The sequence below is a fragment of the Trichosurus vulpecula genome, chromosome 9 (assembly GCF_011100635.1).
Source record: "Trichosurus vulpecula isolate mTriVul1 chromosome 9, mTriVul1.pri, whole genome shotgun sequence".
In the NCBI taxonomy this organism is placed as follows: Eukaryota; Metazoa; Chordata; class Mammalia; order Diprotodontia; family Phalangeridae; genus Trichosurus; species Trichosurus vulpecula.
The window spans coordinates 166,648,056-166,675,925 of NC_050581.1; positions in this window are offsets into that span (position 1 = coordinate 166,648,056).

Below are 27,870 nucleotides of genomic sequence, written 5' to 3' on the forward strand. Positions count from 1 at the left end.
GTGAGGAATCAGTTCTGAAAAGTCAGTAAGTCAATTAGTATTTATTAAATGCTTAGTAGGGGTTAGGCACTGTTTAAGTGCTGGGATACAAATAAAGGCAAAAGATAGTCCCTTCTCTCAAGGAGCTCTCAAACTAATGGGAGGATTTGTTGGATCTGAAAACCACTATGTGCAAACAAGATATATACAGGACAAATTGAAAATAATCAAGAGAAGAAACACACTAGTATTAAAGAGGAAGAGGAAAAGTTTCTTATAAAAAATGTCGTTTTAGCTGGGACTTGAAAGAAGCCAGAGGTGCAGGTAGGGAGGGAGGGTTTTTCAGACATGAAGAACAGTGAGTAGAAATGCCTGGAGTGGAGATAAGAGCCTTTTTAAAGGAAGAGCAAGGAAGCCTGTGGTTCTGAATCACAGGTGTGGGTGGGGAGGTGTAAGGTATAAGAAGACTGGAAAGGTAGGAGGGGGGTCAGGTTGTGAAAGGCTTTTTATTCCAAACATAGGGTTTTATCTTTTAGATGATAAGGAGCAACTGGGGTTTATTGAATAGGGGAGGTGACAGCCAGATCTTTCCTTTAAGAAGATTATTTTGACAACTTGATGCAACCTAACAATGACACCCTCAGACAAATCAGACATCAGATACTGCAATCCAGGTAGCTACTTGTCCATTACTGATGCCATATCAAAATTAACGTGACTGATAGGGATAGGTTTGTAGCAACTAGTTTACATTTGAATCCACTGGAACCAAATTAGTAGAAAAAAGGATCCTTCCTGTTTAAAAACTTGTTTTTTTGGTCTTTTTTCCACTTTTTGGTAAATATCTCCTCCTAAAAGATAATTGATGTTAATTGACTAAGGGATATTGGGAAAATGGTAGCTATATATGGAAGAGTGGGAGAAACACATCAGCTAGAGGCTGACCAACACTATTACAAAAAAGCTAGCTATTATCCCCTGAGGGTTGTTATCTCCCTCAGTGGAGCAGCAGCCAACATTCCTCCGGGGACTCTACCAGCATTGAGTATGAGTTGGGAGAATGAGCCCAGAGCCTGTACTACAGATAAGTTTTAGACAATGTGACATTTGTCAAAACATGTTGGTGTTTAAAAGTTACTTTCAATATATTTGGAATTTTGAACAATTCCAGAAATCTGAAAGTCTTTGGGATAATATAGGAATCACCAAGGTCTGTTATTCTGAGATCCAATTTTGGTTAGGTCAACCTGGTTGGGGCCACAGAAGCTAAATAAAGAGGGAACAATTATGAGGGGATAGAGGGAGACTCAAGAATGCAGAGTTGGCAAAGAAGGAAGCAATTTCTATGTCTGAAGGAAAGAGACCCGTAAATGCAGCAAAATTCAGGCTTCTGGCAGTGAAGTCTGAATGGACCAGAAACTTGTAGGGCCCTCACATACTGCAATTCAAAAAAACTAACTTACCTTGTCTACAGGGTGTAAGTGGGAAGAAAAATTAGCACGTGGAGTAATGTTTTCAATTTAGGGTGTCACATTCTACTAAGGTCATTAAGAAAATTAATAATGTTCAGAGAAGGGCCAGAAGAATGGTGAAGTGCTTAATGTCTTTCTGAGACATTAGGCAGAATGGGCTGCCTTGAGATATTTCCTATCACTGGAGGTGCTCAAACCTTGCTTGTATGACCATTCATTATGATACCATAAAAGCATAAATGAAAACAAAATGGGAAAAAGAAGTCTAAAGAAATACTCGCTAGCTGCATTCAAGTATTTTAAAAACCGCTATGTGGAATTTGGTTAGACTTAATCTGTTTGGCCCCTGAAAGAAGACTTGGCTAAATAGAATTCATAAAGGTGAAATTAGTTTTAATGTGTGAGGGGGGATGGGGTGGGAAGGGAGGGTCTAACAAATGGAATTAATCTAAAGGAGAATTGGTTATCTCATGGGCCAGTGGTTTCTTTGTAACTGTAGGTCTTCAAGCCTATCTAGATTAGGAAGTATCAGGTGTGATTTAGCAGGGATTCTTTCTTGAGGATTTGTTGGACTAGAAAGGACTAGATGTTTCTTCCTCTTTGGAAACTCAGTAATTCAATAACCCTTTATTGCCTCTAGTATAAAATATAAAATCTTCACCTTGTCAATTAAAGTTCTTCACAATTTGACTCTTTTCCAAACTTCTTTTATATTATTGCCTTTAATGGACCATATGTTCCAGCCAATCTGGCCTACTTTTGCTTGTCTCTGAACTTGGCACTCCAGTACATTTTGCTGGCTTTTGCAGGACTAGTAGCGGTAGGTAGGCAGAGAAGCAGATTTCAGCTTAATATAGGCTTTAGACTTCCCAAATACGAGATCCATCAAAAGATTGAATGGGCTGCCTTGGGAGGCAGTAATTTCCCCATCACTGATGATTTACAAGTGGACTGTGCAGTTTGTATGAAAACTCCTTAAGACTGTTGTGGGTAGGATTCCTCTTCCAGCACATTTGAACTGGGTGACCTCTGTCTCTGTCTCCTCTGTCTCCTTTAACCATGACTCTATAATATCTAGAGGCCAAGAATCCAATCCCTCTTCACTACTTCCAGTTAGAATACTCAGCGTCCTTCAAGGCTTAAGTCACTACCTCTACCTAATTAAAGTCTTTTGATCCTACAGTAATTACTTTTATCTATTACCTTAAATGAGCCCTCACTTCTCTTTTCAAAAGTTGTTTCTCCCACATGGCATGCAAGTTCCTTGAGAGCTTGGACTGATTACCATTTGGTTTTGTATTCTTTAATACTGTCAGTGAGTCCTTAGAATTATGAAGTCTCAGCTTTGCACTGACAGCCTCTGACTTGTTGAAAATTTATCCAGTGTGTACACAACACAAAGAACACAGAGAATCAGTAATTACATTGTTCTTTTGAGATCTCCACATAGAAAGAACTTAACAAATATGTGTTGTTAGGTTGATCGATTGGTGGGAGTACCCACGATAAGGGAATCAATACAGTAATATATTAATATGTAATGAGTTTATGTTTATTTTCTCTAAAAATGCATTAATATAAGATTTCCAATATATGATTAAAATCATAATGCAAAAATTAATAGAAGGCAGAGTTTTATTATATGAATTAAAATAGTATAGAAGCACTTGATTGTTAAAGTTTTAGAAGAAAATATTATACCTATTAATTTATTTTAGAAATCATTTGGATTTTTAATTAATCCAACCTCTTAATCACATAATTTGTTTATATTTGCAAAGCATTGGAAAAGTGAAATTGATGGATTGCCATGTGCATTGTGGAAATGGATTTGAGCAATATTTACCAATTATAGATTTATTTTATTTGTTACCTGACAAAGGATGAAAACCTCAAACATGTCTCATTCCTCTATAACTAGCCTGACCCCAGGATTCCACTAGCTCCTTCCTTGACTTAGAGGTAGGACCAGATACTGGAAACTTACTTTGCTCTTCCACCCTACTACCATGCCCGTACCTTTTGCACTCCTAGGTTGATAATCAAATCAATATTACCATTGCTGTGGTGAAGGGCAAAACAATCCTAGGGAAAATACTCTTCCCTGCATACCACTCCCTTCTCTGACAAACCCATCTATATCAGTACCATCCTTCCAGTGCTTCTATCCCATTCTTCTCTACCTTTTCTTTGTAGCCTTTGGAACCCATTCTTATTGTTAATATGTGTATATATATATATATACATATATATATACACACATATATATGTATGTATGTATATATACACATATATATGTATTTATGTATATATACATATATATGTACATATATGTATGTATGTATGTATATATACATATATATGTACACATATATGTGTATAATATTAAACCTAGTCTGTCTCACAAGAAATTAATATCTATTTAGGTTCTATTTATTCCTAATATTTTGCTTCATTCCAAAGGATGTAAATTCCCTGAAAGCAGGGATTCTTTTATCTTTTGTATCCCCAGTATCAAGCATTTAGTAGATGCTTAATAAATATATATTAAGTGTACTTAAATTGAAATGCAGATTTCATTATGCTATATTTTCATTAAAGCAAGTAACATTATTCTCATGAAAATATGTTGACCTGACATCTATATGTACCTGGTAGATTTTTCTGGCAGAATTTCTGTGTATTTCATTTACCTGCATCAAACATCACGGTAGAAAATTAAGAACTGATTATTTTATCCAACAAGCAGATCAGCGAAAGTTTATATAGCACTTTATTTCATTATAAAAACTTGTAAAATACATCATTATGGGAGCAAATTCACAAAGGGAAATCATTCAGTCACTATACAGTTGGAATTATTGATAAGAAAATAAGAGGATGATAAAAAGATGACAGATTTAAGAGAGAGGGATGTGAAAGACCATCAACCTCTTTTTAAACATAAGGAAAGAGAGACTCAGAGAGCTGGAGTGACATTTTCAATGTTTCTCAAGTATTGAGTGTTGAGGGGTGATTTGAATCCAAGACCCAGACCCCAGAACTACTGCTTTATTTTTTCCCCACCAAATCACATTGTCTCTGACAGGAGCCCATGCCATGGAATGAGTTAGAGATGATTATTATAGTAAGATGAAGCAGTTTAGAGAAGGCCAATCACTATTACTTTTAAGTATTTGATGGACTGCCAAAAAGAAAATTTATTAGATTTACCAGTTGGCCCCAGGAGCTGGTTCTAGCAGCAGTGAGTAGAAATGGCAGAGATTTCAGCTTTATATTGGAAGAGACTCCTTGGTTATGATAACTGTCAAAAGGGTGTACGGGCTGTGTTGGGAGGTGGTGAGAACTCCATCACTGAAAGTGTTCCAGTAGACTTCAAATATGGTATTAGGAATGCCATAGATATTGTGCTTATTCTGGCACACCCAGATTGGATAACCTTTAAGGACTATTCAAATAGTGGTTCTATGATTTCACAGAGTTTACTTACAAACTACGGCATGTAAGAACATAGTTCCAAAAGTCAATGTGCCATTTTAAAAGGTTAAATGGTTTATTTTAAACTTGGAAATGATAAAATTCCATAGGAATATAGGAAAGCATTGGTTACCAATGGAGAAATCATTTTAACAATCAGCTCTCTATATACATTGTACAATGTGTTACGATGGAAATAAGGCAGCATCTGGAGTGTGAGGACATGAATTTGTCTCAGTCCTGCCACTTACTACCCAGACAGCTTTCCATTTCCCTTGGCCTCAGTTTCCTCATTTCTAAAAGAAATTGGTTATGTTTGATGACTTCTGAGTTCAATTTCAGTTTTTAATCCAGGTTTCTAGGAACTAGTTAGAGCAAAGTTAAAAATCAAGACTATCTTGAAAGAAAGTTAAAGTTAAGAAGACGCTAAATGAAAATACAATAGCTTAAACCTGAACTGCTATGAGCCACCAATGGAAAATCTCAGAGGATTTTATAACATATGGTTGGGTGAATTCATTTATACTTTATGGGTATATGGACTTCATACCTTTATAAGGAATATTAATTATAAGAGGTAACCAGAGAAACATTGCATTTTTAAGAGTTCATAGAATTTAGAAGTAGAAACATTTGCATTGGTAGCCCACAACCTAAGTGACTGAATAATGAATCCAAAAGCATTTATTAAGCACTTAATATATGCCAAGCACTGAGCCAAACACTTATGATGTGTGCGTAGCCAAATTAAGGAGGATATTCAGTTTTCCTATAATTGTTTTGAGGAATATGGCCACTGGAATATAGGGGTAAGTGTATACACACACATAAGCACACATTGTATATATATATATATATATACACATACATATATATACACATATATATTGCATATATATACACATACGTAAATACACATGTATATACATACATGTGTGTTTATGTATGTTTGTATATATACTATATTATGATGTATATCTATAAATATATAGTGGATATAATATATGTATATATACTTTATGTGTATGTATCTGTGTATATATATATTTATATATACATATATATATAATATGTCATGTGCACCATACACACACAAATATATATAATAGAGATATACATATGCATAAATATTGACTACCATATTATACCAAAAATAGCACTAAAAAGCAGTTGATCCCAGATAAATTGCTTTGACCAATCATGACCCTGGAAAGCAGATGATAATGCATACTTCCTCCTTTTGGTGGAAAGGTGGGGAATTATAGGTTTAGCATAGTGTATACATTATTAAACAAGACTGTTGTGTATCCTAGGTTTTACTTAACTTTTAGTACATTAAAGCAAAAATTCGAAGGGAAGGGGAAAAGGATTGTATGGCAAAGAGAAAACATATCAATATAAATGTAAACTAAAGTTAATGTTTGCTGAGACTTCTCTGGTTTTGAGCCTTCACCCATTAAAGATCACTTATGTTGTGCTACACAACCAGTGGCTTACACAGTGACTTATACTTTTTTTTTTCTTTTTAAATCAGATACAAATTCACTGGTAAAGTGAAGTTATAGAATGGAAAATCTCTCTACCCATCCAGATTGGCAACTGTTCTGCAATGTACTCTCTTAGAGAATTTCCTGGGGAACAGAGGATTCAAATGACTTGCCCAGAGTCACATAGCCAGTGAAGTCAGCTTATTACCCAAGGTTCCATGGCTACCTCTGCCTTAAGTATAATATTTTTTTTCTTTTTTCCCCACATTGAATTAGTTGAAGCCCCAACAGAGCTGCTAAAGCACTGAAAATAAATAAACAGATAAATAAATAAATAGAAAGAGTGTGAGAGCACAATCATCACAGTCACTTTCAGTTGAATATAATTAATAGATTACTTCTCTCATCAGGAATTACATGAATTGCTAAATAAGATACAATCAGGGGCTCCATACTAAAGGCAGACAACAACCCCAAGTGATGCTTCCCATTAAGACAACATGAAATATAAGACCCTTGAATTGGACCATTTTGCTGCTGCTCTACAGGACCAAAGAGGGAAAAAATGCTCAATTAGAAGAAAGTGATCCAAAATGCTCTCTTGAGCCATAAAGTGAACATGAAAACAGGTGCTGAATGGGCCTTAATGGCCACAGTTATTCACTAGGACTCCTAGCAAATAGGTTCAAACCTCTCCAGAAATCCACATTATTATTGGAATCAGTGAGTGATTTATGTCAGATAAATCATCTCAAATTATTTTCCAAGGTCTGGACCATGCTCTGTGAAACAGTGTATAGAGACAGAGTCTCTCCATCATTCTAAAATTCTGGAAAGATATTCCCTTTAATATCATCCCTCAAGTCAAAATCCATCTAATTTTCAGTTACCTTTGTCTAAATAAAAGACAGGATCCTAAAAAAAGAAAATCCCATTTTCTTGCTCCGTTCTTATTTAATTTGCATAATCAAAAATGATGCAGCAAGGATAAAAAGGGAAACTGTCATTCAGCAAAGAAAAATATGCACTAAATATCTCTGATAAAAATCTAATGAGAGCCAACATAGAAGAGGCTATAAAAAGATTGGCCCAAAGTCTGGATGACCTAAGTTCAAGTCCTGTCTCTGATAAATATTGTCTTGACCTAGAATAATTTTTTATAATCTCAGTGCCCAAGAAAACTCCCTAAATTTATGAATGCCAGACCAACAGTTTCTGATCTAGATTGACATAGAGCGTTTCCTGTCCAGGTTCCCTATACTAGTGAAATCACAAGTAGGGAGGGAAAAAATTCTTAAAGTCTGATATTCAAGATAAACTAGTAATTACCAGAAATATATACAACTAATCTCAACTTACCAATAGGTAAGTAGTCAAAGGATAGAAACATAATTTTTAAAAGAATTTCAAACTGTGAAAACATCAAAAATTATTTAAAATCACTAAAAGAAGAATGTAAATTTAAAAAATGAACCTCTGAGTTTTTCACTACTATGGAACAAATTGGCAATGATGACTAAAAGTGAAAGTAGAAACTGTTGTAAAGATTATGGATGTATTGACTCAGTATAACTTCGCTGTGCCAGCCAATCTAGAAAACAATGTAGATTATACAAAAAAAATCAATAAACTGTTTTTACCCTTTGACTCCAAGGTCCTATTACTAGGCATTTACCTCAAGTAGCTAAATGATGGAAAGGAAGATGTGTGTGTGTGTGTGTGTGTGTGTGTGTGTGTACACATATGTGTGTGTGTTTATGTGTGTGTATTTGTGTGTATATATACATATATATACATATACATATATATATAACATATATTTATATTATACACACATATGTATATTTTCATAGCAACAAAGAACTGGAAATAAACTAGATGGCCATCAATTATAAAATGGTAAAACAGGCTAGCTAAACAACCATCTAACAGAATATTACTGCAATAGAAGAAATGATGAAGATGCAGCATATAAAAGGAGGCATGGGAAAACTGATTTCAATGATGGAAAGCGAAATAATCCAGGAAATCAATATGCACATGAACTAAAACAGTGAACATGGAAAGAACAAGAACAAAAATTGAAACAGAACAAGGTTCACTTGTATTCAACTAGCTTGCCCCAGAAGATTGATGAGAATGAATTTCCCTTCCTTTTTTTCTGAGGTGGGAGACTATGAATGTGAAACAAAGCATACACTGTCAGACTTGAATGGTATGTTGATTGATTTTGCTGAACTGATTTTTGTTAATCTTTTCTTTCAATTCATTTTAAGGAATCATTTCTGGGAGAGGAGCAAAAGAAGTTATTAGGAAATGTGATGCAAAAATATTTTTAAATAAATATGCACAAAATTTATCCCAATATATATGATTTTACATGCCATTCCTTTACGAAATCCATTATCTTTGGGAAAAGTGATTTCCAATTTTTTTTACTTCTTGACATTACAACTCACTTTATGGCTAATTTACATTTTCTCCTTGCTATTTGCTTGTGGAATAATAGGAGAGAGGCAATGTGCCCTTTAAGCTAATCTTTCAGATACTTGATAAGTCACTGCTCAGTCTCTAAACTAATTCATCTCAATTTTGTGATCCATCAGTTTTCTTCACCAATCCTTTAATCCTTTTCATTACCTCTCCAATTTTCTAACATTTCTTTTAAACAATGAAGTGTTCAAAACATGGTATGATATACCAATGAGGGCCTGAGTAAGTGGGAATATGGAGGGCTTCCTGCATACCTTTTTTAATATATTCCCCAAAACCAGAAAGATTTGAGTGTACTTACTTGTGATCCTGTTGCCCAAGTACAAAAGTCTCTTTAATTATAAATGTGGTAGTTTCACTCATAACTATAGTAGATAAAATACGGGACTCGAATTCAGGAAGACCAGGATTCAAATCATACATGTCTCTCCCTGAATGGCTGTGATCCTGAGTAAATCATAGAATCACAATTTTAAAACTGGAAAAGACCATAGTGATCATTAGAACAAATCTAAACTGAGACTCAGAGAGTTAAGTGACTCACCCAAGGTGATGCAACAAGTGAAATATTTGAGGTGGGATTCAAACTGAAGTTTTCTTGATTCCAAGAATAGCACACTATGTACTATACCATGTTTCCTCACTATACTCAACTACAATGAAATCAACTACAGTGAAATTATTCTACTAATGAATCTATGTATTGGAATTGTGTTGTTGTTCAGTCATTTCAGCTGCGTCTGACTCTTTGTGACCCTATTTGGGGTTTTGTTGGCAAAGATACTGGAGTGGTTTTCCATTTCTTTCTCCAGCTTATTTTACAGATGAGGAACTGAGGCAAACTGTACTTAAGTGACTTGCCCAGTGTCATACAGCTGATAAGAGCCTGAAGCAACATTTGAACTTATGAAGATAATTCTTTCTGATTCCTGGACCAACACTATCCACTGCATCACCTAGCTGTCCCTAATTGGAATTAACACTATTCAAAGTTATAACTATGTAAAATATAATCATTGATTCTAGTCCAACTAAAGTATGTAGTGCAAATTTGAATAATGTGACAATTTTATAGTATTTATTATTCATATTAATTGGGAACTAGCTATAACATGTACCCTGAAAATAATCCAAAGACATATTTGTGAAAGCATAGATTTATTGAAGATCAACCTCCTCAATCCTTCACATATAAGCATCATAGCTCTATTGTGGCAATGCAACATTTAAGTTTGCAAATTCCAATACATAGAATAGTGAAGATCCTTCAAAATCCCCACCTACTATTCACACAGAAACTGATCCCACTAGTCAACTAATGCAAAGGAACAGTAGACAAGAGAGAAAGAAGAGTAACACCTAATACTAAAGGAATTTCTAAGTTTTTATTTATCTTTCTGATAACATAAATATTTCATAAGTTATTTCCTGATAATGGAGAGTTTTATTGACATGGCAGGGAGTCTCACTTTCATAGTTTAAATCATACTTGCTTTCTTCTTGTTTGGTTGGTTTTTTATAACTTTCTTGAGCCACCTGAGGTTCCTTGCTTGCTATTCTTACCTGTCATCTTTTATTTGTTTTCTTTGTTGAAAGTTTGAAAAACTGAGGATGCAACTGTGTTTTAAAGAATTCTGAACTATTATGAGGAAAATCCTGCAATGGTTTTATATAACAATTACTGAGTGAGCTGGAAGGGGAAGGCCCTCAGGGATTCTGTCCAAAACCTAAAGAATTGCTATGTACACATACCCAGACCATCAGAGCCCAATGACCAAGTCTTTTTTTGTTTTCTGTTTTTGTTTTTGTTTTGACTAGACAAAAGAGGCCATTCTTTGCCTCATTTCTTACTTAATCTTAATCACTTAATGGGTGTTGACTCAGTCAAACTGAGACCTGGGAAAAATCTAAGCTTAAAAGCCAAGGTCTCCCATTCCATCCAGGCCATCCCTAGTCCTCCAGATGTATATCTTGCCACTGGACCCAGATGGCTCCAGAGGAGAGTGAGAGGTTAATGACTTTGTACAGTCCTCCCTCACTTAAATCCAATTCACTTGCAAGTCATGACATCACCTTCCTGATGTCATGGTCTTCTTGGAGAATGAAGGACAAACAATGACATTGAGTGAGCTACATCCCATTTAGAAGAAATGTTAGGTGAGAAAAATAAAAGACAGGCCATAAAAATCCTATATCTGACAAAACTTATTTTTCTGAAGAATTTCAGACAATTCTCATCTATTTTTGAAACTCCTGGAATTCTTCCCCCTCTGAGTCATCCTATTCAGTTTCTTGGCAGTCTCATTGTAATAGTCTTACACAGTACACTTGAGTTACAATTTATTATTCCCTTTGAGTGCCTCTTTAGAAAAGGAAAAGTGTCCACTGAAACAAACACTTGATTAATATGGGAAACACCAATCATTTCTTCAGTAGGTATCTTGAGCCCTGTACCTGGAGCCAGGAAGAACTGAGTTCAAACTGTGTCTCTGATACTTACTAGCTACATGACCCTGGGAAAGTCATTTATTAATCTCTCAGCCTCAGTTTCCTCATTCCCAAGACATGGGAAATAATAGCACTTATATCCCAGGGATTTCATGAGGATTCAATGAAATAATATTTCTAAAGCAATTTGCAAACTTTAAAGAGCTAGATAAACTAGTAATTATTAGTAATTACTTTATTATTATTATTATTTTAGTAATAATAATTACATTATTAATTATTTCTTCACAATTAATACATGTCTAGAATTTGCTGATTATCTACTATTTTTTGAAGTGACGACCACCACTTTTTCCCATAAGAAAGGGAGTCCTGATATATTTTAGTGACAGACTGAAAAACATCACATGTAATCTCTTTGGATCACATGCCACTAAAACAGGAATGTAAACAACCAGCCTCATTCACACCATGCTAAATTCAGCAAACTTCCTATGAAAGATGTTTTCCAAACCTGTGCATTCCTACATACTCAAGAGGGCAGCTAGGGGGCACAGAGGACATCTCCTGAGTTCAAATCCAGCCTCAGACACTTACTGCTATGTGACCCTAGAGAAGTCACTTAACCCTGTTTCCCTCAGTTCTTTAAGTGTAAAATGAGCTGGAAAAGGAAATGGCAAACCACCACAGTATCTTTGCCAAGAAAACCCCAAATGGACTCAGGAGGAGTCAGAAATGACTGAAAAAGACTGAGCAACAACAGCACATAGTCAATGCCTATGAGAAATTAGGCAGAGAGTCAAATACATATAGAGTAAAATGCCGGGTATTTAAGATCACAATCTCACCCTGCCTTTCCAGGTTTGGTGCTCAGCACTATCATCACATTCTGTGTTTGAGAGAAATTGATCTCCTTGATGCACGTTGGAAACTTGGCACCTTATCTCCTGGCTTGATATACCTATGAGGCCAAATGGAATAGCTATGTGGCTTAATACAAGTCACTTGACCTCTGAGAATACCATTATATTAGACAGCAATACCTATAATACCAACCTCATAAGACTGTGGTGAAGCTTATGTAAAATAATTTCTTTGTAGACTTCAGTTATATATATCTATATCTACACACACACACACACACACACACACACACACACACACACACGAAGACAAATGACTCAGTGAATAGATTTCTGGATCTGGAGTCAAGATCTGAATTCAAATCTGGCCTCAGACACTTCCTAGCTGTGTGATGTTGGGCAAGTCATTTAACCTCTGCCTTAATCCACTGGAGAAGGAAATGGCAAACCATTCCAGTATCTTTGCGAAGAAAATCCCATGGGCCAAATAATGGTCCACAGGGTCACAAAGAAATGAACAGAACTAAACAATTTATAAACAACAAGAATACATACACATATACATACAGATAGATATAGATAGCTAGAACTATACACGGATACATATAGATATAGATTCAGATATAGATATAATACATATATGGCTTATAATAGATGCTTTCAGTAGTAACCAGAAAAATGAGAGTTCAGTTTCTCTAAAGAATGAAGGAATTAGAAAACAATTTTCTTTGGGCAGTTAAACAACCATTAAGGGAACTTTGAGATCCACAGGTTGAAGGAAAGTAGTAGATAAGAATGGAAACAAGATTGGCACAAGGAATTTTTTAATTGCATCTCCTTGGTGTTAACTGTCTTCGGGGTATTAGATGGGGACTCCTATTTCTCTAATTAGTGAAGGCTTCCAGCACATTTTAAGTGACTGATTGTTTTCAATTGATGTGTTTTCCAGAGCAAATCTATTACAACTGCAACTACACTTGTGTAACATAAGTTCACTGAAAGCAGGAACTATTTCATTTCACCTTATGCCCCACCCAGCACCATAGAATCTTGCACAGTGCCTGGCATATAGTAGGGATTTAATTATAATTTGCTTAATTGAATATCGTTGAATTCTCCATGTGCACTCCATATGACATGGGAGCAGATAATAGCAGCAAGAACAGAGTTTTTACTACCTGGCCGCATTTCTTTCCATTAGGTACAATTTGAGTTCACTCCCAGTAATACTTCATTATTTAAAAAAAAAAGTTCATTACTTCAAGAATTCAATGGATATGTAATGTCATCCTTGCGCGTGCTCATGGCACACGTATACAGATTTCAGTTTATCCTCCCTTTCTCATTTCATGCAATTTTTGCTCATGTGCCTCCTACAGGACTTACTCAAGGCACTGGACATTATTTAACAGGTATCTTGAAGACAGGCATTGTCTTCCTTGTTGTCTTTGAAGCCCCAGAGCCTAATATAGTAAGTAGCCCATAGCAGCCATTTAATTGTAAGTGTTAGCTGAATTTAATTCAACTCAGAGATGCCAGTACAGTACTATGTTCATGTCTTATCTCTAATACATGCTACATGATTCGTTCTCCTTTTTCACTCATACAAACACATGATAATGCCGATCACATTGCTTCTCAAATTATAGTCATAGTTGGCAGTATACAAGAGCCTGTTTGCTCACACAGATTTTTTAATTGCCCTTTGGACCACTTATCCTTGTGATTCCTGTGAAGTCATGGAGTTAATCATTATCCTAAAGGGAAAGAGAGAGAAAAACAAGTAGAAGTTGAGCAGGGGCAGATTTTGCTTGTAAATAATGAAACATTTCTTAACAAGCAAAAATATCCCAAAATGGATGGGGCTGCCATGACCTTCCCATTGACTAGAGTTTTACAAATGATTGCTGAAAGACTACCTGCTGGAGGGAACATTTTTGGTCAGGAGAGATTTCATTGAATGGGTTCTAAGGACCCTTCCAGCTCTGAGATTCTAATATTCATAAATGGTCAGAATTCATCATCCACTGTGGATTTCTGGATTGATCACTTTTGCATGATCATGAATCTCACTGAGGAAGCCCTGTAATATTCTGGGGCAGGAGAGCTATACAACTAATAAAATTTTTACCTGAAAGAAGAAATATCTGGAGGACTTTTTTGCCAATTCTAAATTCTGTGTAGGACATGTTCCATGAAACTAGCAAACACTGTTGGGCCTCGAATGTGTTTGTATTTTCCTACTGAGGGATTCATTGAATAAAATTATATCTATGGCTTACTGGGCTTAAACATGAGACACTTTGTTTATCAGTAATCTTTAGTGATGCAGTTTGTTCTACCAAGACATAGGCATTGTTTTTAAATCAATGGATCAATCAATATATAAGCATTTATTAAGTGCTTACTAGTACCAGCCACTGTGCTAAGTACTATGGATAGTAAGAAAGGCAAAAAACAGTCCTGGCCCTCCAGGAGCTGATATTTCCATCAAGAAGACAATCCCTGTCATTTGTATGACTGTGAAAAGATAGAATTTACTTTTTTAAAAAGCCACAAAACTTTTTCTGTTCTGTTTCCCTATTTACATCAAGAACATGCTTGATTTGTAGATTAACCATTCTCTGAAAAACTATAGAGGAGAGAAAGTACAAATGGGTAAATATGGTTATGATATGGTTCCAGTCATCCTCCAACAACAGCAATAGCAAACAACATCTGTGATGATTTTTCTTAGAATCTTCTCTTTTTGACATAGCTTGAAAAACTATTCCCTGAGAAGCTTTAAAAAAGGTGTGTTCCCTGCAGCACAGATTTCCTTGAGATGTAGTTGGTTGGATTCAGTCACCGTTCTCTGCTTTTATCTCATAAATATCATTGATATTCCTCCCTCGATTGACACAGAAATGTCAGTTGATCTCTTTTAATTTCATGTCCTCATGTGTGATTTATTTTCATCTCTAGGTGTTATCTACCACTCTGGGAGGATCTGGTTTAAGTTGAGGAATTAATTCAGGCTTGTTTTCCCCACAATAGCTTTTCTCTGTTCTATGAGGCAATGCTCTTCATAGTCTTCTGCCATCCTCTGCAAAGTTTTACAAATAAGCTCACATAAGAAATTGATGCTGCCCTTGGTTCTTGTGTTTCTTTCCTTGGCAAACAACAATTCTTTCCTTGAAAAACAGTTAAGTATTTACTTATTTTGAAAATTCCATGATTTCCTTAACATGTTGACTAAAAGGACCTGAGTTCATTGACCAGCTCCACTACTTACTATCTGGGCAAAATGTATTAAGTCTTCTATCCTTAGTTCCTCAGCTGAAAAAAAAGAGAGGGGGGTTGGATTAGATAGCCCCAAGGTCCCCTGCAGGTCTAAATCTGAGACTATGATCTCATGACTCTTACATCCAGTAAATTTCTTTAAGAAATAAGAATGGCCAGGGTTGAAAACCCTCTTTTAAAGCCTCATCATGGCAAGAATGTGACAGTGGGCCATGCCTATCAAGTGTAAGTTCTGATAGATTCTAGCTAAATGAGGAGAGGCTTGGCATACATTTTTATGCCATAGAGAAACATGAAAATAGATTTTAAAAAATATTTTAATTTTTCCAATTACATGTAAAATTTTTTAACATTCTTTTTTTCCAATTTTGAGTTCCAAATTCTCTTCCCCCCCCCTCCTCACCCCACCTTATTGAAGATGGATAAAAATAAAACAAGCCATCTTCATAATTCTACATAGTCCCTCTCTTCTTCAGTCATGCTGCGGACTAGAAGGAAAGATTGGTACAAAAAGGGAGCAGAGGGTCTTAAGGATGATACAATACCTAGGATTTATATAGAGCTTCAAGGTTTACAAAGCACTTTACCATCTCATTTGCCCTCCCACAGGGGAAAAGGTTTTATGCCTTTAAGGGGATAGACAAAAAAAATGCTCTTGTGAGGTTTTTTTTTTTTTTTTGAGTAATACTAGTTCCCACAGGGTGGAAGAATACAGACAAACTTGTGTACTTGCTAGGATTTTAATCACTGTTGTAAGGTGAAATCCTCCTGGCTTAGCTTTGCACAAGCGGGAGGCATGATTTGGGAACTCCCAATTCCTAAGAAATATACATTTTGGCAGTAGGAGGGGGAAGACATTTTGTTGGAGCCAAAGATAATTGTTTAATTCTTCCCTTATGGGTGACTCTGTAGTCCCTCGTACTGCTGTCCCCCATACCTGGCCAATTCCAAGTTCATTCCTATAGAAAATAAGGTTATATTGGTGTCTCCCTACATATTATCATTTCAATAGGTATTTCCCTGGAGGCTAATTGATCCTTGCTTCACTGATGGCCGATTAAGTCAACATTGCTTTTCTTTGGCTGCAGAGAAGAATGGTGGGAATTTGCATGTGTAGATTCTCTATATAATCAAAGAAAGCAACCTGTGGTTTAGTCAATAGAATGGAAGGCTTGGAGTCGTGAAGATCTGGGTTTGAATTCCAAGTCAGACTTTTGCTAGGTATATAATTTGACCTGGAGGAAGACGTTTACTTTCACTGGCCCTCAATATCTTTGTCAGCTGAGGATAATAATACCCACTTCTCATCCTTTGTCCTTTATGAAATGGACTCCTTCTTCTCTTCTTGCCTCTTGTTATACCCAGCTACCTTCAAGACTCCATTCAAGTATTTCCCATTCCATGAGAGAGTTCCTGATTGCTAAAGTGACTAGTATCTCCCTACCCCACCCCAAACCACCACAAATTATTTTCTGTCTGTTGATGTTACAGGAGAGCAGTTCTGGTGTGAAGGAATTCACTTTGACTTCTCTTTTAGCCACTGGGAACTTTGTTTAATGTGAAAACACATAGACCTTTTACTGTAGCCACCGGGCTGAGTAAAAGGTACTGATATTAGAGGAGTGGGTTGCCTAGGCTTATAAAGATAGAAAGTCATACAGCCTGTTCAGTATGATGATGTAGTTTTAGGGTTTTATGGTAGTGAAAGATTAAGGACAAGATAAAGGGGACAGGAAATTTTATGCCACAGGATAAGGGAGAAAAGGAAATTTATGGTACAGGACAGGGGAGACACAGGTTAAGGATTAAGGTTAGGCCAGGGGAACACAGGTTAAAGATTAAGGACAAGGGGGACACAGGATAAAGGAGACAAAAGCAATTCTTTTGGTACAAGTTAAGGAGAAGTTTTATGGTATTTCAAGACAAGGAGAAAATGATTTTAGGACTCTCTCAAGTTACAGGAGGAACTATAGAATGAGTCCCCCTCCCCCCTCCCCAGGAGCAACCCTTAATATTCTTCTTAACCCCTAGGGTACCATTTGTATCCACATCATGTCTATGGCATATTTACTTCTTAATACCCATGTAGTTTCCCTGCGGTAAACCTGAAGCCCCTTGGGGACTGTTTCACTGGTGTTGGGAATGACCAGAGCTTAGCACAGTACCAGACCTACGGTACCTACGTAACCAATCTTTCTTGAATGAATGCATGAAAATTGATGTGAGGATCAGATGAAATAATACATGTAAAGTGCTCTGCAAAACTTTTAGAGCTATAAAAGTGACAGTTATTGCTACAGAAAAATGTAAAATAAATGCAACTTTTCAACTAATTCTGGCAAAGAATCCAACCTCTACTTCGACTAGTTAATTCCTTATTTTGAAGTATCCAGGGGACTGAGCTTCTGGAGACAGTATGTGGAAGGTGAATCCGGAGCCTAGTTTTATAGAAATGATATCTTTTAAAGATACAGAGTTTTGAAATTATTAAAAATTAAATTATAGAATTTGACATTCATGTATAAATTTGCATTCATTCTGTTCTGAGAATTGCCCTAGCGGCAACATAAACAAATCACCTGTAGGCAGCATAAATAAGCCAGGCCACCCTGTAACCAGGCAACCAGTGAAGCTGCTGGGCCTAGGGAAAGAGAGGCATCATGAAGAGACACAGGAGACCCCTTCCAGGAGCACAACAGCCAGAAAAAGATTCCCCCATGCCTCTGCCAAGTAGATGAAACATCTGATGGAGAATAAAGAACAGCTGATATAAGTCTTCACAGGTGAACTGGGAAGAATCTCTAGATTCTTCTTTCTGAAGTTTCAGATGGGGCTTGCAATGAATGTATGCATAAAGTCACTGACTCATCTGTTCAACAAAGATTTAGGAAGAGACTATTATTACGTGCTGGGCACAGTAAAGGGTGCTTGAGATCTGAAGCTAAAAAAACAACAAAAAAGGGGAAATAACCTAGGCCCTCTAGGAGCTTCCATTCTATGCAGAGACTGTGGCCAATGAGGGTTACATTTGACCTAAGTCAGTAGTCCTGTCCACCTCTAATTATGTAACTGTTGCATCAAAAACTCAAGTGGATGCAGGACAACCTGTAGTCTATGTTTACACAGGAAAAAGCCAATGTTCTCATTGATGTGTATCTACGCAAAGGAATAAAATCCCAATAGAGTCATGTAAAGCATACAGGATAAACTTGCAGATTTCCATCAAATCTCACTTAATAAACATCTGTCTACTCCATCCATCGATAACAAAAACAAGGCTTAGAAAACATCAAATTTGTGATATCTACTCGATCTCTGTCCACAGCATACACTCTTCAGGACAGATGAGGTGCTAGAGGCTTAAGGAAGGTGGGAAGCTAGAACAAACAGGAGAGAGAAGAAAGCAAGGGCAGGAGTCAAGGCTGGGAATAGATTTTTCTGTACCTCTAGCAGGGGTTCACTGAGACAGTGTCAGTACTAAAATGTAAGCTTCCCAATTCCCAGTCTGGTGTTGTTGTGATTCCCCCACCATGTGTTCCTCTGGAACACAAATACAACTCTACAGGTTAGAGAAAATCAATATCAGAGGCAGCCAAAGGATAAATGCCATCACTCCACTACTGCTCTTTCTTCTTCTGATCTTTCACTCTCAAAATACACTTGTTCCCTCTTGATCTCTTATTCCTTTACAATTCACTCTCACTCCATTTCAAGTCCCCTACCATCTCCGGGGTTATCATCTTCCCAGAGGTTCAGGAACAGAACACACAAGACCTGTTACCACGTTACAGTACATAGCATCAGAAAACACTTTATTATAGAGAGGACAGACCTGCCCCAGCTTCTATAGTAAAAGACTGAGGAATGATCACTTTCATTTTTGGTAAGACACTGTATACACAATATGCAATTTTGGTAAAAGGCTTTTCTCCTATACTTTCCTATTTCCTTTCCATTCAATAGTTTCTGAAGGGGGAGAAGTAGGGAAGGCAACAAGCATTTATTAAGTTTCTACCATGTACCAGACACTGTTTTAAGCATTTGACAGATACTATCTCATTTGTTCCTCACAAAAACCCCGTGATATAGGTGCTGTTATGATCCTCATTTTAGTATTGAGCAGAGTAAATCACAGAAGTTATGACTTGTCCAGGGTCATATAGCTAATAATTATCTGAGGCTGTAATTGTACTCAAGTCTTCCTGACTCCAGGTCTAGCACCCTACCCACTGTGCTCCCCAGCTACCTAAAGTGCATTCAACCTCTTTACTAACAAAATGTCCCTATACTATACCAAGAGACTGAATAAATGTTTATGTATTATATATGCAACAAATTCCATACACACTAAAAATTGATGCATGATAGAAATACTGATTATGAATATAAAATGTGATATTATAGCCTATAATTCCAAGCCCATTACACATTGCTTGCCTTCCCACACTCAATGGTCTAGGCAAACTGATCTACTCGGTAGACAGGTACTTTCTCTTTCATCTCTCTGCCTTTTCCCAGGCTGTGCTCCAAGTATGGAATGCATGTATGATGAAACAAGAAGGCTGGCTGCTCAAATGGCTAGAATGAAGGATAACAGATGAAAAGCATGCTCCAGTGCTCTCCTCGTAAAGCTGAGAGAATGAAAGGTATCCCCCCCAACACATTCCCCAAACCTGTAAATTTAGAAGGCCCTCCTCTACTATGGAGGATTATGAGAAGACATGCACCATAGCCATCCAAAATGAAAGGGTATAGATGGGCTGCCATCTTCAACGATGGAGAGGCTGATCAACAGTAAGAGCACAGATTCATTGAAGTATCAGTTTAATGTGAATACACTTTCATTAGCATGCATCATCTTAACTCATTTCCATTTTTATATCTGTATCGCCTATCACATTATCTATAACTTAGTAGAAGTTTAGTATGTATTGAGTGGAATTGGAAGTCCATGATTAAAATGATCTGCATCCCTCTACAAGTTTATAATGCATGTCTTTTGCATTCAGGAATTATTTCTAGGGACTTTTTTATATGGCAAAAATATACAATCAAATCTGTCAGAGACCACAGAATAAAGATATATACCATTAATCATGTCTTACTTGCATGTTTCCACCACAAGTGAGGACATATCCTCGCACTTAATTAGGATTCAAATACCTGCTGAATGTATTGATCAACATTAGCAGTATTAGCAGTCACAGCCACAGTAGCAGCAATGTTTTAAGTGTCCAAGGTAATATTATGCTATGCTAGGCTCGAAACAAAGAGATCAGCACAGATGCTGTTCCTTCCCTGCTTAAGGGCAATATGAAATACATACAGTGTGTGTATGTGTGTACGTGTGTGTGTGAGTGTGTATATATGTGTAGAAATAATGTATATGAATAACTAACTATAAGTATATGTATAAACTATAAACTATTCACATTCCGTATACTGCCATAATGACTGGGAAAAGTGAATGAATGAATGTTAGTGTGTGTGTGTGTGTGTGTGTGTGTAGATGGGCAGGACATTTTAGGCTGAAAGGGAGGTTGCTATAGCAGGTGGGAGCAGGTCCAGAGTTACAGGAAGGACTCAGAATCTGACTTCTACTATACATCAGCTTTCACCAATCATAGCCTTTACAGGGGCAAGTCATTCCTAGTCTGATATATCATGCTACAGGGAGGATGGATCTATCCCTAAGAGACAGAAAATAATAATATAGAGATAGGAACAGTATAGAAGAGGTTATGCAAGGTAGGCAAGTTAGTCCTATAAATTTTGGCTCCCTGATATAAAGCTCATATTGTAACCATCCTATTTATGACTCTTGTAGTATTTCATTTAGGATTTGGGGTGATTCCAGAGAAACAGAGGTATTCAGATATCTCATTGAAACAGAGATCAAAGAGAGTAGTTATGGAACCTACTATCAAAATTGGGAATTTTCCAAACAAGCATTAATTTGGTGACCTAGTATGATAGAAATAAACTGTCTAGAATTAAACAGATTTATCAGAGATCAATTAACTATTTGTAATACAAATGGAACTGAGCTTGAAGTTGGGCCAGTTTTATATTTTAAATGAGGTAAAAATGGGTATATTTCCCCAAAAATACTGAGAAAATTACTGGAATGTCAATAGTTTCTGAAAGTCGGGAAGAAGAGTTATACACTAGATCAATATTCCTATCTGATTTTCTTTTGATAATCTTGAATGGCACTCTTCTGAAATAGATTTTTTTTATAAAGAAACATTTTCACTAGCTCAAATTTTCTTTCATAAATTTTAAGATTGAATTTCTCAGATGGCTTTTGCAATGAAAATGAAATTCGAAAATTCTTAAAGGACTCCTTTATCAAGTGAAACTGACAACTGGATTTAATATACATACCCCAGCTGATCTTCCTTTACTTTTACTAGGGAAGTTGTGTCAAGAAAACTCAAAAAAGAAAAGCACATCTGGTATCCAATAAACTTGTAAAACAAAACAAAATATCACGTGGTTTCTGACTAAAGTAATATTGAAAAGTTCTTTGAATCCCTCATAATTAAAGGCATTACCTTTTTTTTAAAACAAATTGAAAGCAGAAACTTCAAGTTGCTTAAAATGCATACCTCATAGCTGTGAACAATATGGATGATTTTGTGATTCATATGACACCCTGATTTATCCTGATCAGATCTGCATACACAATTCAATATGCCATTAAGATATAATTCAATTTATAATATTCATAGTAATTAAATAATTTACATTTCAATTATAAATTCTTTTTATTATCCACAAGCCAGTCTTTTCAGAAAACAGATAAATTTCCAAACATTCTAAAATAAAAGCCTCTTTTTTTTCTTATTCTCCCAGTGTTTATCTTTTCTCTATGTGAAAAATAGCCTAGTTGTGTTTTCAGATGAGATGCAGAAGTTCAGTGCCAAAGACAGATGCATTCTTCAGAAAATAGATTTGGATAATGCCAGACTAGAGACTTGGTAGGAAAAAAAAGATCATATTGTATTTTTGTGATTCATGCTCTCTCTAATCTAATCTGAGAATCTCTATGCACAATCTTAGAATCAGAATAGGTAGAAACAGAAAAATCAAAGAGTAGCAGAAATCAGGGAGAAGTAATAAGAGCTTCTTTTTAATCTCTGTCCTACCTTTCCCTTTATCTGTTTGCCTATCATGATATGAGTCTAGAATCCTATAGAATATAAGAAGGGTCTGAGGAGGTTTGAGGAGGCTATGAGATAAAATTGGAAGGAATATTGACAAACATAGGGGGAAGCTGCTACTGTTCATAAAGATTATAAAAATAGCTTTTTGGTTGATTTTTAGATTAAAGTATTGAATGACAGCAGGTAGTTCTTCTTGGGCTCTCATGGGTCAGCATTCACTTTTAAAAAATCCTGAATGTTTGCAAATAGATAACTGTATCTTAAATTCTTCCCTTTGGGTTTGTGTATATGGTGGCAACAGGAAGCAAAAGGAGCAAAGAACTAAATTTCCCATTTGGAGAAATGGCCTGGATTAATGGCAGACTCCAATGTCAATCAGTTGACTAAGTTGAACTAAGGAAGAAAATTAAAATCTCTTTGCTGTTCCGTAGTAGCATGTAGTTAAATCCTGGAGTAAAGCTGCTTTCAAGAGAATCTTAATGACAAAACTGACCTGAAGCCTTAATCTGTACCACAGCAGAAGGGAAATACTCAAAAGTGCTGTGAATCTAAAAAAATATTTCAGGTCACCTCTCTTTTCATCTGCATAAAGAGAATCAGAATTGACCTAAGCAGTTATATAAATTACTTGAAGTTTGGTGTGGAAAAGTGTGTGCTAGACCTGGGTATTTTAATTAAATCAAGCCAAAATATACATTGGATATTACATTTTTTAAGAAGAAATGAGAAATTAATCAAGGTTCATGACATCTTTTTGAAGAAAGTTCCATTCCTAGGGGGGGCTAAAAACTTCATTTCTTGAATTACATCCTAATCTATGTTCTCAAAATTATCTATGAATATGGAAAGCCTAGTCAGTTGGCTGATACAACCATATACAAAGGTAATACCAAAATCTTGGAGATGACCAACTAAATCACAAATAAAGCACACAGGAGAAAATATCCATGGTCTATGGGCCTGACATTGACAAGCCAACGTAAATGGAGGGCAAGAGATATAACATGTTAAGTACTAGACACAGGTGAGGAGACAGGGAATTCTATCAAGAGGACTCTTTAACTTGGGGAAGTGCTACAGTGGTAGTCTGACCTGGCAACTAAGTAGTGACATGAACCAACTGGAAAGGAAAGAAGGGTAGGAAGGTGGGTAAAATAGAACTGTGGCAGCACACAAGACAAGCATTGCCCATATTTTAAACTTTTGCCCAAAGACAGTCTATGACACAGATCATGTAGATAAAACCTAAGGAAAATAATAAAAATAAAAATATACCCTTTCATCTTTTTTAATAAGGTTCTTTTCAATGGCTTTTGTTTAGAATTTAGTTAATATAATGGATATATTGCTGGACCTGGAGTCAGAAAGATCTGAGTTCAAATATGGTCTCAAACATTTACTAGCCATGTCATTATGGACAAGGTACTTAATCCCTCCTAGGCTCAATTACATCATCTTTAAAATGGGAATAATCATAACTACTACTGGTTTTGTGACATAATAGTTCTAAATCACTTTGCAAGCCTTAAAAAGCTATATTAACACTTTTATTATTATTATTATTATTTGATTATTCTTATTCATCATTTTAAATATGCAGTATACTATCCTACCCATACCCACAGCATTATATTCTTTTAAATTTCTATTGAATCTAATTATTAGTGACTACTGGGAGTGTGCTTTGCAATAGTCTGCAGATACAAAGTTTTGATCTGAAAAATATTTGTTAAGCATGCAATACTAGAATATGAACTAGGAGTGAAAGAAATGTTAGGTGACTATGGCAGTATTCTTCCTGTTCTAACAGAGATGGCAATCTAATAGTGAATATGAGTGACCTATACCTACAATACACAATAATATGTGATTACATATATGTACATATATCTATATGCAGATATATATGTACATATGTATCACCACATGTGTGCACAATATATCATTATACTATATTGTATTGTATTATATTATATTATTATTATATTATATTTATTGTACAGTACAAATCCAGCTGCTCCATGAGGTCCATGGATAATGAAAAGGAAATGGATAAAATAATGTTGGAAAAATAGATTGAAGTCAAATTATGGATGGCTTAATGCTAGGATAAGGCATTTACATTTTATGCTAAGGAGAATCAGGAGGGAACTAAGTTTAAAATATAAAAGACTGAAGATAGAGAGACATGTAGGAGGATTTTTACAATTGCCTAGGAGAAAGACAATGAGAGACTGAACTAAGGTGTTGGCCCTGTGGTTATGGAGTAGAAGGGAGAAGAGAGGAGCCAAGATGGCAGCTGGAAAACAGGGACTCACTCAAGCTCTCCCCCAAATCCCTCCAAACACGTGTTAAAAAATGGCTCTGAACAAATTCTAGAGCTACAGAACCCATGAAATAACAGAGGGAAAAAAGTCTCCAGCCCAAGAAGGCCTAGATAGTGACTGAGAAGGGTCTATAGCACCATGCTGGGAGCACAGCACAGCTCAGTTTGGGCCACACCAGGACCAAACAAACCTGGAGTCAGGTGGAGCAGGCCTTAGGTCACTGAATCACTGAGCTGTAGCAGTTATCAGACTTCTAAACCCCAAACGCCAAAGACCATGGAGCAGGTTAGTGAGAAAACTGCTGGATCTGGGTGAGAGAAGTGTGTGGTTCCATCCCAGCCCCAGGCGGTGGCAGAGGTTGTGCGGCAACAGAAGCAGGAAGCTCTGGTGGCTGCTTCCAGAACTCCAGCATCAGTTGTTTCTGGAGTCCCTGGCCCACACAGTGGAAGAAATCAAGAGGCAGATTAGAGTGGGAGTGCAGGGATTGCTTAGCTGGTGCAGAGGCAGGGTTCTCTAGCTTTGCCCTGCTTGGATCTGGGTCACAGTCCTGGGTGGCAGTTCTTGGAGGAGGAGAAGCACTGGTGTGGCAGAGCTTGCACTGACTGTGGAGTAGAAGTAGCTCCAAAAACAGCATAAGGTCCCTAAAGCTTAGGACAAAGTACTCTCTACTCTAAAAACAGTCATACCCTGACAAAAAGCTCGAGGGTCAAGTAGTTGACTGGGAACATGAACAGGCAGTGTAAAAGGACTCAGACCATAGAATCTTTCCTTTGGTGACAAAGAAGATCAAAACATACAGCCAGAAGAAGTCAACAAAGTCAAAGCGCCTACATCAAAAGCCTCCAAGAAAAGTATGAATTTGTCTCAGCCCACAGAAGAGCTCAAAAAGGATCTGGAAAATCAAGTAAGAGAAGTAGAGGAAAATTGGGAAGACAAATGAGAGTGATCCAAGAAAATCATGAAAAACAAGTCAATGACTTGCTAAAGGAGACCCAAAAAATACTGAAGAAAATAACACCTTAAGGAATAGACTAACCCAAATGTCAAAAGAGCTCCAAAAAGCCAATGAGGAGAAGAATGCCTTGAAAGCAGAATTAGCCAAATGGAAAAGGAGATCCAAAAGGCCACTGAAGAAAATACCAGCTTAAAAATAGATTGGAGCAAGTGGAAGCTAGTGACTTTATGAGAAACCAAGAAATTACAAAATGGAACCAAAAGAATGAAAACATGGAAGACAATATGTAATATCTCATTGGAAAAACCACTGACCTGGAGAATAGATCCAGGAGACATAATTTTAAAATTATTGGGCTACCTGAAAGTCATGATCAAAAGAAGAGCCTAGATATCATCTTTCAAGAAATTAAGGAAAACTGCCCTGATATTCTAGAACCAGAAGGTAAAATAGAAATTGAAAGAATCCACTGATTGCCTTGTGAAAGATCCCAAAAAGAAAACTCCTAGGAATACTGTTGCCAAATTCCAGAGTTCCCAGGTCAAAGAGAAAATATTGCAAGCAGCCAGAAAGAAACAATTTGAGTACTGTGGAAACACAATCAAGATAACACAAGATCTAGCAGCTTCTACATTAAGGGATGGAAGGACTTGGAATATGATATTCCAGATGTCAAAGGAGCTAGGATTAAAACCAAGGATCATCTACTCTCCCAAACTGAGTACAATGCTCCAAGGCAAAATATGGATTTTCAATAAAATAGAGGGCTTTCAAGTTTTCCCAATGAAAAAGACCAGAGCTGAAAAGAAAATTTCATTTTCAAATATAAGAATCAAGAGAAGCATGAAAAGGTAAACAAAAAAGATAAATCATAAGGCACTTAATAAAGTTGAACTGTTTTGTTTACATTCCTACAAGGAAAGATGATATTTGTAATTCATGTATTGTTTTCTGTATTAGGGCAGTTGAAGGGAATATACATATACATAGACAGAGGACACAGAGTGAGGTGAATATGAAGGGATGATATCTAAAAAATAAAATAAAATTAAGGGGCGAGAGAGTAATATATTGAAGGGGGGAAAGGGAGAGATAGAATGGAGTAAATTATCTCACATAAAAGTGGCAAGAAAAAGCAGTTCTGTTGGAAGGGAGGAGGGGGCAGGTGAGGGGAAATGAGTGAATCTTGCTTTCATAGGTTTTGACTTGAAGAAGGAATAATACACACACTCAGTTGGGTATCTTACCCCACAGAAAAGTAGGGGGAAGGGGATAAAAAGGGGGATGAGAGAAGGGAGGGCAGATCAGGGGAGGAGGTAATCAAAAGCAAACATTTTTGAAAAGGGACAGGGTCAAGGGAGAAAATTGAATAAAGGGGGACAGGATAGGATGGAGGGAAATATAGTGAGTCTTTCACAACATGACTATTTATGGGAGTGTTTTGCATATTGATACATGTGTGGCCTATGTTGAATTGCTTGCCTTCTTAGGGAGAATGGGTGGGGAGCAAAGAGGGGACAGAATTTGGAACTCAAAAAAAGTTCTTTTTGCATGCAACTGGGAAATAAGATACACAGGCACTGGGGTATAGAAATCTATCTTGCCCTACAAGAAAGTAAGAGGAAAGGGTATGGCAGGGAGTGGGATGACAGAAAGGAGGGCTGACTGTGGAACATGGCAGTCAGAATATATACCTTCTTGGAGTGGGATGGAAGGTAGAAATGCAGAGAAAATTTGTAACTTAAAATTGTGTGGAAATCAATGTTGAAAACTAAAAATATTAAATAATAAAATATGAAGAATCAGTAAAGAAATAGTACCAATAAAAGAAAAAAGACAAACATTTTTTAAAAAGAAATGAGAAGGGGATGGTTTCAGGGAAAAAGCACAGCAAGATCACTATGAACTGATGCAAAGT